We start from the raw sequence: 18,211 nt of genomic DNA, 5'->3' as shown, positions 1-18,211 counted from the left end.
AAATACCTTCACTACTTTACAGGCTAGTCAACTATATGCGGTATTTGTTTTTAACTCAGTAGGATATTTGTTTCATCCTTATTTAATAGTGCAGACTGCTGACTGAGATATCAAGTTCTCTCTGAATACTTTGTGTGGTAACAATTCAACAAGCTGCCATGCTTGTCGTATTCAAGCATTAGTCTATGAAACATGACAAATGAGCTTCGTGGACTTAATTTAACCCAGGCAGGGATTTTGGTTTTCGCCATCACAAACCAGTGTTCACCGTCATTGTTGAGCGCGCGTGTGTGTGTGTGTGTGTGTGTGTGTGTGTGTTTGCATAGCCAGAGGAGCTTTCGGGAGGATGTGTATTATTCATTGCACCTTGATAATGGAGCTATTCCCTTTCTGTCCGTGTTAGGTGTAGCAGTGTGACATGACTTGTGACATTTAGTTCAAAATTTCACATTTTCTGTTACCTAAGAGCAATTTAAACACTTTTGTGGTCAATTATTTGATGAAATATCTGTCTGCTCCCCATCTGTCTTATTTTTTTTCTACTGATCTAGCTACCTGCAAAGAGCATAATTTATATCAGAGGTAAGAACATAATTTATCTTTCCGTCTAGCTATCTATCTGTCAGTCTGTCTGTGTACCCATCCATCCATCCATAAAGTAGGAGGAAAACCTACATATTCTGTGTAGTTCCATGTATTTCTGTGTATATGGGAACATTTGAAGTATGGAAGTTATACAGTACATTTTAACTTGGGTGTGGTGTGCTCAAAACTGAGTTTATTTTAGCAAAAGTTTGACTTTTGACATCAAAAGTCTGTGATTGATGTGCTTGTTGTCTTTTTGGGAGAATATGTGTTGCCTTCAACACTGCTTTAAATGCAATCTAGACACATTGTCTGAGGGCTGGAGCTATTTTGGCCCGTTTGACCACTTATGGATGACGGATGATGCATTTTTCAAATATTTGACTGGTTAATAGTCAATTTTCATTCCTGTGCCTCGACACACTCCTGTGTACCTCTTACACCTCGACCCCCGAGTCTTGCCTCTGACAATGAGACACTTGTTATCTCGCTCTCCTCTGCCGCTGCCCTGTGTCATTGATTGTAGTTGCGCTTGGTCAAACTTAAGATGACCTTCTAGCGCTGCCAGTTACCTTGCACATAAAATGGGCTTTTTTTTTTTAAATATTTTGGTGAGACCCTAGATCTGCTGTCACTTGTGACGACACAAAGTCATCACTCACAGTTTGCAGAATATTCCCGAGAACCCCCACCAGCACTGTGTGCGCATACGTATGAGGTACTGATCAACTGTAGCATCAATCTTGCTTTCCTACGAGGTTGTGTGGTTTGAGCAACGCCTTCAATCCAGCGTGGTTTTGGCAGTTTCCTGCACTAGTGGAAAACTGACCGCCCCAAACTGAGCCGAGTAGAGCAAAAGTGGGAATGCAGCATTAGTGTTGCTCTGCATGTGCACACCAACTTAGGTGTACTTTACTAGAATCCAAGTTTCCACAAATGACTTTCCTCAGGCCACCTGTTGCATTGGCATGCACTGAACAGCCTTTCATTTAATTTCCCCCCCCCCCCCCCTCCATTTATTTATTTATGTTTTAATATATATCATAGGGGAGGGGAGGAACATACCAAGAACATTATTGGTGGGTTTTTTCATTCCATTTTGTAGCTAGACTGTGAGTTTTTGTCAAGTGGGGTTTTTGCTACAGTGCTGCAACTGGACATAAGGTTTAGTCAAGGACAACAAAATTGCTCGACTTGGTGGCTGTACAGCCCAATTTTCAAGATACAGGGAATCCATAAATAAATCCTCGGTTTATGACGGGATTGACATACAAAGTTTTCAGAGGCACTGAATACATGGTCGCGTGGCAAAAGAAAACGAGCTTTGCTATCGCCGCACTTAATGTTTTTCACTTCATTGTCATATACAGTATGTATAGCTCAAGTGTTTAAAATACAACAATTTTCTGTAATTATGAATTTACAATAATATTGTGTTATCATAGATTAATGATAGATTACGGCATGTCCCAATCTACGTACAAATTCAGGTTGCATTACCGCTGTAGGAACAGAACGCTGTCGCTATCCAACAAATCCCTGTCAAGAAAAATACTGATCTGTGCTGCTTTAAAGAGAAAATCCTATAGCACGTTACTGTACTTTATGGGGCCTGTGAGAACACTGAGGAGTCCCACAAGTTGCGCGGTGCAGTGTTAACTTGATTATGAACTGACTTGAAGCGTAACAGACATGTTTCTCACAATATATCTCAGTTTCGTGTGCATGAGCGCTAACGTGGAATGTTAGTTCTTGCCCACAAAGACCTCACTGTTTCACCTCCTGATTCCCCCCCCCCCCCCCCATCAACATCCCCCCCCCAACGACTTGCTTGACCAGACCAGAGTTTACTTCATTGTGTGTGTTGTTGTTTCAGTCATTATCTGCATTTTCCTTCACACATTGTTGGTGTTGTGTTCTTATTAAATCATCTTCTTTTGCCCACATTCCAGAACCCTCAATGTGCAGTATGATTATGTTGGGAGTTATATCGCCTAATGAATATTTAAAACGTGAGGACATTTTAGCACTAATAAATAAGCATATCTAATTATGACAGTGCATGTTTTTTTTTTTTTCACCAAAAAGACTTTAGCATGCTGAAATTCTGATTTTCCATGTTTATCAATGAGGTCATTCCTAGCAAGTATTCGTACATATATACAGTAAATATTTGTGCCTGTTTACTAAACGTCAAAGCTAATTTAAATGGAACATTTGAAAATTTCATGGCTTGTATGCAAATAGTTGGGTCTTCGGAGTGCCTGCCTGCTTATCAAGTGTGAAATTGCATAGATTTTTGGTGAACTGCTTAGTTCTGAAAATATGTCGTCAGATTTGGGATGTAATGTAACTTCACAGTTGGGCAAATTTTAATAATACAGTATGTAAAAATACCGTACTCTTCATTGGCCCTGTAGTAGAGGGGGCGGGGTGCACAGTGGTTCAGTTGCATGGGACAAGACAGCGCCCCCCCCCTCCCCAAAGCCAGCTGTTTTGACAGGGTGATACGATGTAATGTTCATCCTTGAGCAATTGTAACTGAAGAATGGGCCACATTTTATCAAGACACCTGGGAACTGTTTTAATTTTTTTTTTTTAGAAAAGTAGAATACTGTCTCTTTTAGTGGTGAAAACTGACAGAAAATAAAGTCTCTGGAATGACACAAAATGGTCATCTGGAGCCAGAGACAACACCTGGGGTCTTGTAGAAATAGATTAGTGCAAATCAAGTTTGACCATGACCAATAAAGATGTGAGCTTTTCGACACACAGTAATATTTGTCTTTGATAACAATGTTCAGGTATGGCTACATGACACCACACTTCCAGGAGAGGGTAAGAAAATGTGACAGCAATCAGGCTCCGTGCTGCCCCAGGCAGCTTGGACATCACAGCGATTGTAAATATCCATTTCTCTTTCAGTTTGATGTATCAGCCGGCACTGTCCGCACAGCAGCTGCTACACGTGGCCACTCAATCTGGCATTCATCTCGCCCACCAAGGGGGAGAAGAAGGGACAGATCAATAAGAAAGTCAGCAGCGAGCTGGCACCCTCCCTGCAACTGGTGGCCATGACGCATGTTTTTGTGAGCTGTCGGAAATTAAGAACATCACCGCAGTTTGAACTCGATGGCAACTGACTGACTGGGAATGACTGATTGTTTTTTTTAGGGATTGAAAATATGGCTTGCTTCATTCGACACTCTAGTCAAGTCACGCGACAGCGCACCGTAACACTAGAAGATGATCATTACAAAGATAATTGTGCCCGGTTTTCTGTCAGAGACGTAATAATTTAACAATATGTTTCTTATTGTGGTTTTACTTTGCAGTGGTGTGCAACTACTGTGATGATGCAGTGGAGTTCTACACCACTGCAAACTAGAAGGGCTACATTTAAACTACATTTAATAATAATTAAATATATGACGTATTTACGGGTCACAGATTTACAATATGTTATCTTATGTTACCAATTCCAAAAGACGTGCTTACGTGGTGGCCATGTTTAATGTGGGCATTGACGTGGCGGCCCTGTCATGATGGTCTAAGAGAGAGAGAGCGGTGTGGCGGCAGTATTAACTCTGAGGAATAAAAACTCAAGTGTGGAACAGTCTCTGCAGTGTGGAACATGCTATTTTTGGTACGGTAACAATATTTTTTTTTTGACAAGCTGTTCGTCTTTGGCAATGGATTTGGAGCTAGGAAGCACACTAATTTTTGCCGGCTCATGTAAGCGACTCGCCTACGATGATTACTGTAGGCCAGCAATGTCACCATAACCAAGCACACCGGTGTGGTAAGTTTGGATAAAATGTACAACCTTCAAGCAAAACAAACATTGCGTACTGTACAGTAATATTGGTGCATGTAGCCTCAAAAAAAAAAAGTTGGATTTTCAACATAGAAATCAATTTTAGTATGTTTTAATGGGAACCTTTTTCATTCGTCAGTGACATGATAATGATTGATTCCCGTCCCTAACTTGGATTACGCTGGCCTTTGTAGTTTTCCTCGTAAGATGCTTCTGTGAAACTTAATACGTGCAGTGAAACAGAGTGCCACTCCGTGGCCTTGTACGTCAGCCTTCGACCCAAACAAAAGCTGAGGCTGGCCCCGAGATGCTATCAAGCGCGGGCCCTTCCTGCACAAACAAAGGAGCCGTCCACTTCAATGGTTTCACCGCCACTAATAAATGGCAATGAAACAAAACAATGTGGAGTGCTGTAGCTGCAGTTGAAGGAAATCATCTCATAATAATACAGACGTCCTGCTCTTGAGGGGCTACTCTTGGACGTGCTCTGACCTTTGTCACAGTTAAAACCTATGAACATGTCTATTAGAATGGCATGAAACTCAGCCAAGGCAGAACATTACTACCTTGGCTCAGCATAAAAAATATATTTATTTTAATAACAAAAGAATAATTTAATCACATTTTATATTCTGTATTATTCATAATAAACCTTTTTTTTTATTAATTGTCCTATTATTTAATTGCATTGCATTTGCAAAAAAATTAACTGACTAAAATAATTATAAAAAGGAATAAATACATGTAAACTTAATTTTAGCTGTCATTGTTCATAATGTAATTATAATTGATCAACCAATATATACTTTTAAAATTTTATTTTAATTGTATTTGCAAAAAAAAAAAAACATTATTTCACGAGATAAATTAGTAGAAACAAGTAAAACTGGTACAAATACATTTTAAGTGAGCAATTTTAGAAATAAATAGCTTAATGAATGCAACAAATATTACAGGACTCTTGGTGTGAGATGTGTGCGTGTAAATGCTCAGTGGGCCGGGTTAAAGAACAGCACGCTACATGACGTTCACGCGATATACTTTTCCACCCGTTATACATGATTATTTATGACTATTGACAATAATCATTCAATATTGAGAAAAATGTCAACAAAATTGATGGAAAACGTCCCCCAAAATTGGTTGTGAGTCGGTTTTGCATAATCCTGCTCACAAAAAACACAGCGATGGAAACCTCATGCTCTTTGGAGGAGGTAATAAGCGCTTATTACATAGCCAGCTGCTGTGGTGCAACCGCGTCCCTCGTGGTCGGTGGCGTCCGGAGGTGGCGCCTGACATGCGTTCCGGGAATTGCCCTCATTAGCGGCAAAGCTCTGATGCTGACGATTTGGATGATGACCGTATTTATGACTCGGCGTAATCAACAGTTTAGACACGCTTAGAGAGGGAGTCCCCGCTCGTACCTGGCTGAATCAAGTCTTAATGACACACTGGTTCACTTTTTTCTCCCTAAAACTTGCCATTATATCCACATATGTACAAACATTTAAACAAATGTTTCGCCAACTCTTTCCTCTGTGTGTGCGTGCGTGCTGGCACATGACGAATGCAATGGCTTCCTTGGAGGAAACGCACTCCTACTTGCACAATCCCAACTGTTACATTTTTCATCCATCCGGTAGCACAGACTCGTACGTTGTTGGCGTGTAGAATAACACTCAGGTCAGCAAACAGTCATTTAGGACTCATTCAGTACGCACTGGCAGCATTTAAACTCTTCGGCAAGGTTTTCGTTAATGTGCCTTTATTTGTTTTTAATTGTGGGTTGTGTCAGCGGCGTGTACCTGCAACGTTCTGCCTGTCTAGTTTTGAGCCGTATTGACCACTTTAGGGCCACCGCATTTCAAATAAGTGTTGCAAAAACACCACCCCAAGAAAATCTAAACTAACGGACCAACTAAAGTTTGCTTTTAATGTTTAACGACTTATATTTCCTGTACATTCAAACCAAATTGTGAATAGCACAACCGAAGTGGTATTCACCGTTCACTTTCAATAAGATTAAAATTCAAAGTTATCTTTATACAGGACTGGTTCTGGCCCGCGGGCCCTACGTTTGACACCCCCTGGTGTAGACCAAAAAGTGTGAGAAATTAGCAACACCCATCCGTCTAAGATACTTGCTTACAATTGGGTTAATTGTCAAGTAGAAGGTCGTCAAAGTATGAACCCTGAAATTTCCGCCAAAATGGCTGACTTCCCGGTCAATTTCATGCATGGGTCCTTGAGACTTTTTCCACCAAATTTCATGTCAATCAGCGAAACTGGTGCCGGGGGCTAGTTATTTCTAACTTTCCGGTGGACGCCACTGAGTGAATTTATGGGACCCCTAAAATACATTTTCCCCATGATACACTTATAGAAGTTGCTGCGTTTTTGGGCAGGTTGCAAGCTGCACCTTTTTGACCCCTTTAGGCCCACCATAATGTCAGCTTGTTTTCAGCAATTATGCAGAATTTATTTTCGCACATCAGTCTGTTTACAGGAAGACAAAAGGCCTCATAACTGGCTACGACCGTGACGAGTAGGGACTCTCAAAAGAGAAGCACTATTCAGCAATTACTCATTCATTACATTTTTTAAATTTATTTTTAAAAAATACTTCTGCTGCTACTACTACTCGGAATCCCACTTGTTTTTGTCAGATGAGGAACTGTTTTGTTGTAGTCCCACTTCTGCTTGTTGCTTTGCAAAAATATATTTTTTTTTGTGCATGTAGGTTTTAGTATCATCACTGCAGTGTGTTTTTGGGCGCTTTAACATTTACTGACTACTGTACTTGAGTTTCTGCAGTGGTTTTAGCATTAAACTTTCTTTGGCTCTGCTTTTAATTGGATATATTGATGGCACTGTCAAGCCCATATGGAACCCTATGTGCTTGTTAGGGTGAGTGCATGTGGTGGCGGCCCGCTTACACAGTATAAACTGCGCATGAACGCACTGTGTAGTCTCTCTCTCACACACACAGAACAGACACACATACACACACACACACGCACAGAAACACTAGTGTTCCAAGCATCTCCGTGCGTGTGTGTTGGGGAACATCCTGGATTACCTGGACAGTGTTGGCACAAACGATCAGAGTCTAATGGGGTTTCTTTCATAGACTGTCCAACATGTTCACACAAAAGAGAAAAATACACACAATAAAGATAGGATGTCAAGGGTTTTGCCATAGAAGCATAGAGAGAGAGAGAGAGAAACACACACACAGGTTGACCACAAGCATTTGGCTTCAGCTCTCACTCACACATGCTGACCAGCGTAGTAGTGATGTCATCAGGGCTTTCGTGAGGGATTACTCTGACATCACCGGGCCCGCTGCCAGGTTAAACCTATTAGCTGCCCCATGTGCTCGCGCCGTACGACATCTCGAGCGCTGTGTGTGGCCATGCGTAACGTTTAAAAGGCTGCTCACGTCCATTCATCGCTCCATCAATTTGCCACAGTGTCTAAGAGTGGAAGCGGGTTTCACAGTTAGCGTGCGCGGAAGACGTAAATCCTGCAAGGACTCGACGGCAGCCCCTCGGTGACACTTTCGGATCTGTTTCATTGTGTCCACGTTTAGTGGAAGTGAATGCCTTTGTTGGCACTGCATCGCTGAAGAGCTGGCAAGGAAATTAGTAGTGCATGTTAATTCAAATGACTCATACACAGTGAAATATCTTAAAGCGTAATGATTTTCACCATCTTATCTCGTTATTAATATGTGAGAGACCCCGAACGTCTAAGAAAAAATGTATTTGTGTGGACTGCACTACAGATGACTAACACAGCACACAAAACGATATCTGCACTGATAATCAAGTCTCTTCCGCCAAATCATATCAGTATTAAACATTTCAGCCCACTACAAGTACAACACAAGTCTTTTTTGTGCATTATTTTCATTGCATTTAATGATATTGATATTTGGGTATTTTATTTACATTTTTCATTTTAATGCATTGTGGACTGCCTTATTGTGATATAATCATGGTTCCCTGGCACATAAAACATTCAAGGTAACATGAAAATGATGAATGTTTTTTTTTTTTTTGGTTCATTTCCCATCGCGTTGTGTTTCCAACACGTCCCCTATCGTCATGCTCTATTTTGTCATCATATCCTGCCCTTAGCAACTGCATGCTGATTGGTTACCTGTCCCTTTTCAAAGCTGCCACATCGCCAAGGTAACCACGTCACAAACATGACTCGGCAAGCAGGGCAAATGGTAGGCAGGAAGTGCGAGATGAGATGAAGGAATTGGCCCTTGACACACAAAACAGCCCGTTGTTTTTTTTTTTTTTTTTTTTTTATCCAAGGCGCGTTATTGGTCGAGAGACGCTTTGTTGGCATCAAAGCGGACTGGCCTCCTTAGCCACGCCGCCGGCGACTCTTCCTCACAATAACTTTGCTCATTCACACACACTGGAAGATGAATAGTCAGTCTTTGGAGCCCTGCTTTCCCGCATCTTAAAGGTGCAGTTGCCATGGCGATAATCTGCCACTTTAGCAGGAACTGTGAATTTATTTATTTATTTATTTATTTTTTACACCATTCAGCCACCGTCATAGAGAATTCAATTAACTCTGATGTATGTGCTTTCTGTATGATCCTGTCAGCCGGTGGTGTCAGACAGATGGATGTATGGGCAATCTCCGCTACCTTAGTCCACACAGATTGTCGCTCACAATCGGTGTTGTTTGTTGAGAAACATCCATCCATCCATTTTCTGAGCCGCTTCTCCTCACTAGGGTCGCGGGCGTGCTGGAGCCAATCCCAGCCGTCATCGGGCAGGAGGCGGGGTACACCCTGAACTGGTTGCCAGCCAATCGCAGGGCACATATAAACAAACAACCAGTCGCACTCACATTCACACCCACGGGCAATTTAAAGTTGTCAATTAACCTACCATGCATGTTGTTTGGGATGTGGGAGGAAACCGGAGTGCCCGGAGAAAACCCACGCAGGCACGGGGAGAACATGCAAACTCCACACAGGCGGGCCCGGGGATTGAACCCCGATCCTCAGAACTGTGAGGCAGGTGGGCTAACCAGTCGCTCACCGTGCCGCCTGTGGAGAAACAATGACGCAAAAAAGGTAATGCACTGACTGATCGGTATTTGTAAAACCCAACCAAACTGTTACATTGCCAGTCACTCAAAGCTACAGTTAAATGTACAATTTACACTCAAACCTAACAACAAAGCGCTTGTGCAAATGCAGAAAGGCACTTTGGAACTATGTGCTGTACTCTATACAATGTTTCCCAACCTTTACTAAGCCAAGGCACATACAGTATCTTACTTTAGAACATAGGTGTCCAACTCAAGGCTCGGGCGCCAGATCCGGCGCAGCACATCATTTAATGTTAATGTTTCTTGCTAAAGTACCACAATTGATTGAGATTTGTAAGCCTTTTTTTGTTAACTGTACCCCTTTAAAAGTCAAATTTATATTTGAACAGTTGTCATTAGCTTCTGATTTCACTTTTATGTATTTGTAATAATTTGAGGCGATTAACATCATAACACATGCTTACACATCATAGCCCTAAAAATTAAAAAAAAAAAAAAAAAACATAACTACGATGTGGCCCACAACAAAAATGAGTCCATTTCAACAAAATAAGTGCCTCCCTCAAATAGTCTCCCATACTCCATTGTTAACATGTGGTCGCTCCTATTTTTTATTACGGGGATCTACAAGTCTTATTTATTACACTAATTATGCCTTGAAAAACATTAAAGTATTATACAAATGCATTTTATACAAAAATAAGGCCTCACCCCCAATAGACAACTTCCCAAATCTGAATTGGAGTAAATAGGCAGGTTGGCCACTATATAAAGTAATCACTCAAAGCCACCGTTAAATGTGCAGTTTACACAAAAATCCTAACAAAGGGCTTATACACTGCTGAATTGCACTTGCACTCCATTTATGGATGTTTGCAATTGCATAGAAGAAATCATATACTGTATGTATGAAGGAGCATTAGGATGGAAGCACTTACGAGGACCAGTACAATATAACTACCACTGTGGCAATAAAACACCAGTTTAGCTCGCAATGTTCTCGCTTGATTGCATTAGAACGGGACTACGGTATTTTCCCAGCTGGTTGCGGCACTTTCCAACAACATGGAAGACATAGTGCGCTCAAAATAACGTAGCTGTGTCCCAATTAAGGGGGCTGCATCCGGATGCTGTAATTGAAGGCAGATGACATCATAATGACAAAGGCTGGCACATCTCAAAAGTGCCTTTAAATGCAGCAAATGGCAGCGTGGTGGACTGTTGGTACCAGATGATATTTTGCTCAGTTTACGTACTGACTTAACTGAGTAGTTTTTTATTTAAGTTGAAAAGAAACTGCATGGACACACTTACACAATCCTTATGACCTATCAGAAAATCAACTACAAGTCCCTATTTTTGTTGTTGCAGTTTTAGCCTTGTTAGTCCGCAGTGGGTATCGATCGCGTAACCTTGGAGCCGAGTCCGTAGAGGGTGCTGAACTATTTTTTTATTTTCTTACGGCAATCCCTCAATGCATGTCTGGCACACCGCCCGTAAATTACCTGTGTAAACACACGCCTGCACTTAACCGGTGGACTGTGTGTGTCTGCCTGTTTAGTTACAGCGTGCGTTGTTTAGCATCGTGTCTGTCTGCAGAGCTTTGTAATACGAGGTTTCACACCCGATTACCTCCGTCAAGGTCGAAAAGCGTGGGCGAAGCACTGACCTATTTGTACAACCTATTGTATGGAATTATTCTCATTTCATTGTTTCTCTTGACTCCACTTTTTCTAGTATTTATATGTGGATGTCTTTTTTTGTTGTTGTCCAATCAGATTTCAGCCTCTCTGTGTGTTTCATGATCATGTAATCTGCCCAGGTCCTTTAGAACCAAAAGTGCTGGCCCTTGTAATTTTAACTGTTTTCGTAATGGCATCAGCATTTTTTCGTCTTCGGCTTGGTCGGTCAGAGCAGGCCAAGTTCGACTGGCCAATGACGTCTTGAGCGATCTGCACACATTAGTACATTAATAGAGAGTGTTGTACCTGAACTTGTTCATAGGCTTGTCATAATATTTACTATATCGACTTATTTAAAAAAAAAAAAAAAAAAAGAACTGAACGAGTTAATTTTTGGAATGGAATTGTCTGCATCTTATCAGTATCTGTACTTCTACTTAAGTACTAAATCCTAGTACTTTTTCCACGTCTGGTTACATGGCAGCGTGCGTCAGGGACAGTGGGAGAACACGTGACGACGGCAGCGTTGTCATCCGTCGCGCCGACAGCGTGTTCAAAGCAGATGCTTGTTTTGCGAGGAAGCACAGGAGATGCTTGTCACCTGTCCTGACACGCTCAGCCGAGTCACTACATGGGTAGGCCTACCGCGTGGCAACGCGGGTGTCACAGGGCCCACCAGTGTGACGGCATTGTCATGCACACACACACACACACACACACACACACACACACACACACATGATGTGTTGTCACACGCTGAATGAGTCCGACAGGGCGGAGCAGCATCCGGAACACCGCTGGGTTTACAGTGTGTTAGTGCACAGTTGGTACATTGGTCCGATACAATTGTGAATTTAATAATAGAATTAAAAAAAAAAAAAAAGTAGCCTGGTGGAATGGTGGGTGACTGGTTAGCACATCTGCCTCGCAGCTCTGAGGACCGGGGTTCAAATCCAGGCCCCGCCTGTGTGGTGTTTGCATGTTCTCTGTGCCTGCGTGGGTTTTCTCCGGGTATTCCGGTTTCCTCCCGCATCCCAAAAACATGCATGGTAGGTTAATAGAAGACTGAATTGCGGTGTGAATGTGTGTGCAAAATGGTTGTTTGTTATATGTGCTCTGCGATTGGCTGGCGACCAGTTGAGGGTGTACCCCGCCTCTCGTCCCGAAGATAGCTGGGATAGGCTCCAGCACGCCCGCGACCCTAATGAGGAGAAGTGGTACAGAAAATGGATGGATGGATAAAAAGTGACCACTGCAAAGTCATCAATCTCTAAATTTTGCTATTGATGTTTGAGTTAAATTAACATTGTTGTTTTATTTTATAGACTACTGACAACCTAACTTGTTTCTTTTTTCTACCGATATGCCTCTTATAATGTTATTCTTACACATTTATTTCTCGTGACTGGAAAGGTAAAAAGGTATTGATGTCCTCTGTCGACTCGTGGTTGCTTCTGTGATGCGCTACTCCCCCCTATTGGTGGAAACTGTCAATTACAGGAGTTGAATGAGTGAGTGATATGATTTAGTGCCCTCATATAAACTAATCTGGTCTACAAATGGCCAATGTCACTTTCTGACAGGGGAAAGTCAAATTCAAACGGACGCGAACTCTGGACAACACCCGTCCATATAGCTGGGACAGTGAGAAAGTTAGAGTAAGCATGTCATTAACAGTATTTATTAAAGTAATTTAATTGCAATACATTAATTTAATTACAGTAAGTTAACACCCATTATTGTAATGTAATGTTGATCTGACCTAAACTTATGTCAGTGGCCAATCCTTGAATGCCCCTTCGAGGTCATTGGTGTTTTAACTTTTGTCTAAAATGCTAGAGAATAATTTTGAGCTGGGATGGGCTCCAGCACGCCCATCCCAGCTCAAATAGGATAAGCTGTACAGATACAATATACAGTACACAAGTATATACAATAAATGAACAAGTCATGTGAATAGACACATTGCTCCATCTTCTGATCGGTTATCGTTTCTTTTAAACTTGCTGATCGGTGATTGGCCCCAAAAATCCTGTATTATGGGCAACCAAAGCATCAGCTTTGAATAATAAGGCCCACTCATTTGTTAACTGTCAGAACACTTTGGCAAATAAAACACACATGGACAACAGTGAATGTAATTTAGCGGCGACGGGACTTTCAGGACCCAAAAGTGTGGCCGTGCAGCCAGTCTACAGCATTACTAGAAAACATACTTGATTATGAGCTGACTGATATGATAAATTAGTTTACTCTGCTTTTGCACTTTGCCCCCTCCTATTACATCCCTCGCGCTCTCTCCCACTCTATCATCTTTTTTCCCTAAGTCACACCCACCATCTCCCTGGCTCTCTATAATCTGCTCTCCTCCTCCTCTTCTTTACTAACCCTCCACGCCGAAGCCCCGGTCACACCAGGCGCGCTCGGTTGGAGTTCGAGTACCCTCCGCCTTCCCCTGACCCCCGCATCCCCCCCCGGTCGAGATGAGTTTACCGGTCAACTCCGAGTACCTGTCGCTGGAGAAGATAGCGCGCTACCGCCACGCCTGCTCCAACGGCTCGCCCTACGCCACCAACAAGCCCATCGACATCAAACCTCGCGGCCGGAGAGGGTATGCAAGGTGGGGGGGGGGGGGTTTGGGGTTTGGCTAAAAGAAGTCTCACAGAAAGTTGTTTGATTTGAGGTCCAGAAAGTCAGCTTGAACTTGAAACGCTTCCTTTGTGTGCATGTTTATAACTGTTGAGCTCTTGCACTTGCCCTTGTCTACTGCAGTTTACTCCACATTGTGTGTGTGTGTGTGTGTGTGTGTGTGTGTGTGTGTGTGTGTGTGTCGTTGTAAGATATTGTATCTTTTATTAAACAATTGATATATAAAATGACTAACAAATAACTACCAATGATAATTCCAACACTACCAATACCACTGACAGCAATCCTGCTTGCAGGGGACCCCTTTAGGGAGATTCCCAAATTGTGTCGTTGCTGTCGACAGTGGTTTCCAGCTGTGTCGTTGATATGGACCAATTTTAGCAGTCTCTCTGGGCCCCTCACTAGTAGCCACCAGCCAGTAACAGCTAGTAAAGGACCCTATGCGGGGGATTCCCATAGAGTTGTCACTATCCGATCACGTGATCCTAAATCAGGACCGATCACAATGAAGTTTCAGTTGGTAAAGATGATTTATTTTCAAAATTTCTAAATTTTTGTATTTTTTTTGATCATCTTTGATGTCGTTTCATCTGGTTTGCAAGATAATTTGGGTTGAAAATGCCCAGAATGTCCTTTTTCAAGCTATTTTAGTTGGTCTTTTTCGCCCAGCAGTTGAGACGGCCCAATTTCTCATTAATATGTGACATGTAAATAAGCTTAGCTCTGATTGGATCGCTCATCTTTTCAATGTAAATGTTTTTCCGTTGGCGATATCTCGGCGGCCAAGCATCTATAACGTTGAGATCATTCGATGTCTTACTAGCTCTCTCGAGGAGAAGACATGGGTCAATATAACATAATGTTGATGCATTGTCGAAAGCAGTGCTGATAATTTGTCATTGATATGTGGCGATGTCCGGGCCCGCTTCAGCTGCGGACTCTGGGCAATTGCCTGGGTTGCCTGCCATGTTGCAGCGTCGATGTAAATATGTGTTTGCGTGTATGTCTGTCATAGTCCCATATTCCTCATTTTAGCTTTTTCAGACAACAAGGTTAACGGCAAAAGAGCACTCAATCAAGGCGCTCGGGCGCACCGTTCATAATCCAAGCACTCTGCGTCCATTAGGGCCCCGCACAGCAAATTTTAAGACCTTATTAGGTCCATTATCATGCCGCCGTATTTCTCCGATAAGCATGCACCCAGTGACCTCGAGCAACAACAACAACAAACAACCAAGGTGTATCCATGTGAAACCTGGATATTCTGCTGCATGTTTTTATTTATTTATTTATTTATTTTTAAATGTGTGTTTTGTAGGAGTATTTGCATATGAACTTCTGATAATGGCTGTGTGGACATATAGATATGGTTGGAGCTTTGTCAATAGCATGCCCAAGCCATCTGTGCTCTGCTTCATTTTGTGCTATTTATATATTTCACCATTTACTTAAAGCGGGCTCGCTCCATGCACCACTCCCACCCACCCCCCTTTAACAAAATCAATCATTTTGTCGATTGATTTTTGTCACTTAAATCTGTGCTGGTGCTCTTTTATGGCAGGTTAATGCTGCACTTGCAGAACCGTCGGCACTAGGTGGCTGTCTTGTACATCAGGGGTGGGCAAGATTCTTTTTAGCATTTTTAGGACCATTTAGTGTTTTGAAGTCCTCTGATGGCAATACTAATTTATTTGTTATTATTCATTTATAATGAATGAATGAATAAATAATCTGTTTATTTTTTTTCTCATTATTTATTGTGAAAATGTTTTTAGCCAGCTCCTCTGAGGTTGTATTTGTTTTTGTCTTTTAATTGCAGTCTTCATACTGTAGTTGTCATTGTTCACAATAATGCTTTATTATAATTATTATTATTCTGTTCCATTAATATGATTAGTTTAAGTATGTAGTATAACAGTTAGTTTGATAAGATAATGTATACTGATGACTATCATTTTTATCTAGAATCTATTATTCAATCCTGTGTAGACGTTACACATAATTGTATGTTTGTATAAATTATTTTTGTTTGTACAAATATTATTTTGAGTACTTTATGCATTTGTATTTTTTTATTCATATCATTATTCAATGGGTTTTTAATGAATTATTACACATAAATTTGAGTAATAAAAACAAACATTAAGTAGTGTACATTATTCTAAAATAAATTATATACTAAAGCATGTATAGTGTACATTTAATGTAATATTTACATGACTTAAATACTCGTGATATTGCTTAATTGTTATTTGCTTTTAATCAAACATCAAAGAATACCAAATAAACAACAAGAATGAGTTGATAAACAGTAATGGGGGAAAAAAATGATTTTGCGATAAACCTAAATACAAAACATGTTTATCCATTTTTTTCAATTAATCAATGGAATAATCGATAATTGATTCTGAAAATATTTGCTAGTGACAGCCCTGTATTGTAAAAACACATCAAATATTAGCTTAATTACTTTAAATTATTTCCAAATTCCTAAATTGTGACTCTACGCAAGGAAAAAGTAAGTTGAGACGCTCGATGCCCTCCTTGTCTTTGTTGACCCTCGTTTTGCTTCATTAGTTTTGTTTTGCTTTTTACTGCTTGAGGGTTGCAGTTAGCAATGGGTCACTTGACGAAGATATTCATTGTGTGAGTGTAACTATAAAAAAAAAATGTTTTCCATGTATTTGACAGCTGTGAGAAAGTAAGACAAAAGATAGCGTCTAAATAAACTATATGACGGCAACGATTTATGAGTAGAGGAATGACAATTAGATTACACGATGAATTCAAGCTTAAATCAGACGTATGCATTTATATCACAGTTGTTCACAGACACATTTTCAGAAATAGGCAGATAACAAAAGATTTTTTTTGTTGATGGATTTCACACTTAATAGGTGTGCAGGCGCTTCAGAAACCCAACTATTTGGGTCTTAAAAAGTCAATTCCCAACAGTGGTTGGGAATCACTGCTCTTGTCATATTGAAGTTGAAAGTGGCCTTAAAAGGTCCTGAAATGGTTTTCAATGGGATTTATGATGAAGAATTTAGTTCTCAAGAGCTTATTTGTCTGTGTGCTGGATGGCCACAACTGCCCCAAGTGTGGCTTTGAGTCTTAAGTTTCGCTTTTACGGTGTGTTGAGGTGTGTCTACAATGACTCTCGCAGGTCATGCGTACGTGTTTGTGCTCGCAAGCCCGTCAACATACTTTACGTACGGACGACACAGTATTAGCATCCCGCACTCCCTCCGCCGCCCGTTCTTGACATGAAAGCCCATGCGTGCGGTTGGAGTGGATGACCGCGATATTATCAGCCAAAAGGGTCCGGCAGCCCATTTGTTTTGGCTTGAATGGGGCTGGCTGCAGAAGGACCCATTTCCATCTTCTTGTCTTTTATTTACGCCGTGCTTCTTGTGAACAAAAGGGAACCTTGCGCTGACTGATGTCACTCTGCCGTCGCTTACGTCTCTGGTCAGTCGGAAAGGTTCAAGGCTGCTTTTAAGTTGACCTGGGGGCGTCTCGGTGTGGGATGTCCTCTTTGTCTGTATAAAAGAACCACTTTCTAATCATACAATGTAAGGTTTTTCTATGACAGGAGCAGGGGAACCTACAGCCGAGAGCATTTGATCCGGCCCACCATGCGCTTCTAGAAACAGAAGCCAAAAGCAATAATGAACTTTGACACCATGCTCAGCCTTGATTGGATTGTATAGACCAAAAACCTTCCCAATTTAACATCACTCGTGCCGTAGGAAATTATCCATTTTCACCTTAGGAGTCCGAAAATCATTTACTTACTACAATGTAGTTTACTATCTCTGCCAGCGACATATATCGACAGGGATAACAATTAAATGGTCTTATTCTAGGTGGCAGAAGGTACAATTAACCTGTGCGTCCACCCGTTGCCATTCATAAAACAGAGTAATAATTTTTGTTCAAGTAAACAGGACTAGATTTCACACCGAGTGACAAAATTTGTGAGTAAATTTAGAATTGGTGGCTTAATATTGCAAACCTGTATGTGGGCTCCAAAAGCTATTTTTATGTGATCTGTGAGAAAAAGACACACATTCTGCTATAATATTCTCTAGTAGTTCCATATGCTTCCAAATAAACACCCTAACGCACTAACTTTGGTTTATCGTGGATGCTGCTGTGTTATACTCCATAGTCTCCACTTGGCTGCAGCAGCCCTTAGTTTCCTCTTAGTCAATGTTCCACAATTAAAAAGTCAAGAAATTGGATTATTGGGATTAAAAGGTTGTCTTAATAATAATATAATTAAAAATATACTCAATTATTATATTTTTTAATTGTAGCAATACAATAATAATTTACAATATTCCTAAAGTATTAACCCCCCCCCCCCCCACCCCTCCAAAAAAGTCTA

The 18,211-nt window shown here is 41.2% G+C and overlaps 1 protein-coding gene across 4 annotated transcripts in view; it reads left to right on the top strand.

Moving 5' to 3' along the window:
• Positions 1 to 18,211, top strand: part of pde4d (phosphodiesterase 4D, cAMP-specific) — a 221,034-nt gene that overhangs the window by 156,682 nt on the left and 46,141 nt on the right. The window lies entirely within an intron of this gene.

This window comes from Phycodurus eques, chromosome 3 (genome assembly GCF_024500275.1).
Source record: "Phycodurus eques isolate BA_2022a chromosome 3, UOR_Pequ_1.1, whole genome shotgun sequence".
NCBI classification, from domain to species: domain Eukaryota; kingdom Metazoa; phylum Chordata; class Actinopteri; order Syngnathiformes; family Syngnathidae; genus Phycodurus; species Phycodurus eques.
The sequence above is the reverse complement of the archived record's forward strand: the minus strand, read 5'-3'. Positions and strand labels throughout refer to the sequence as shown.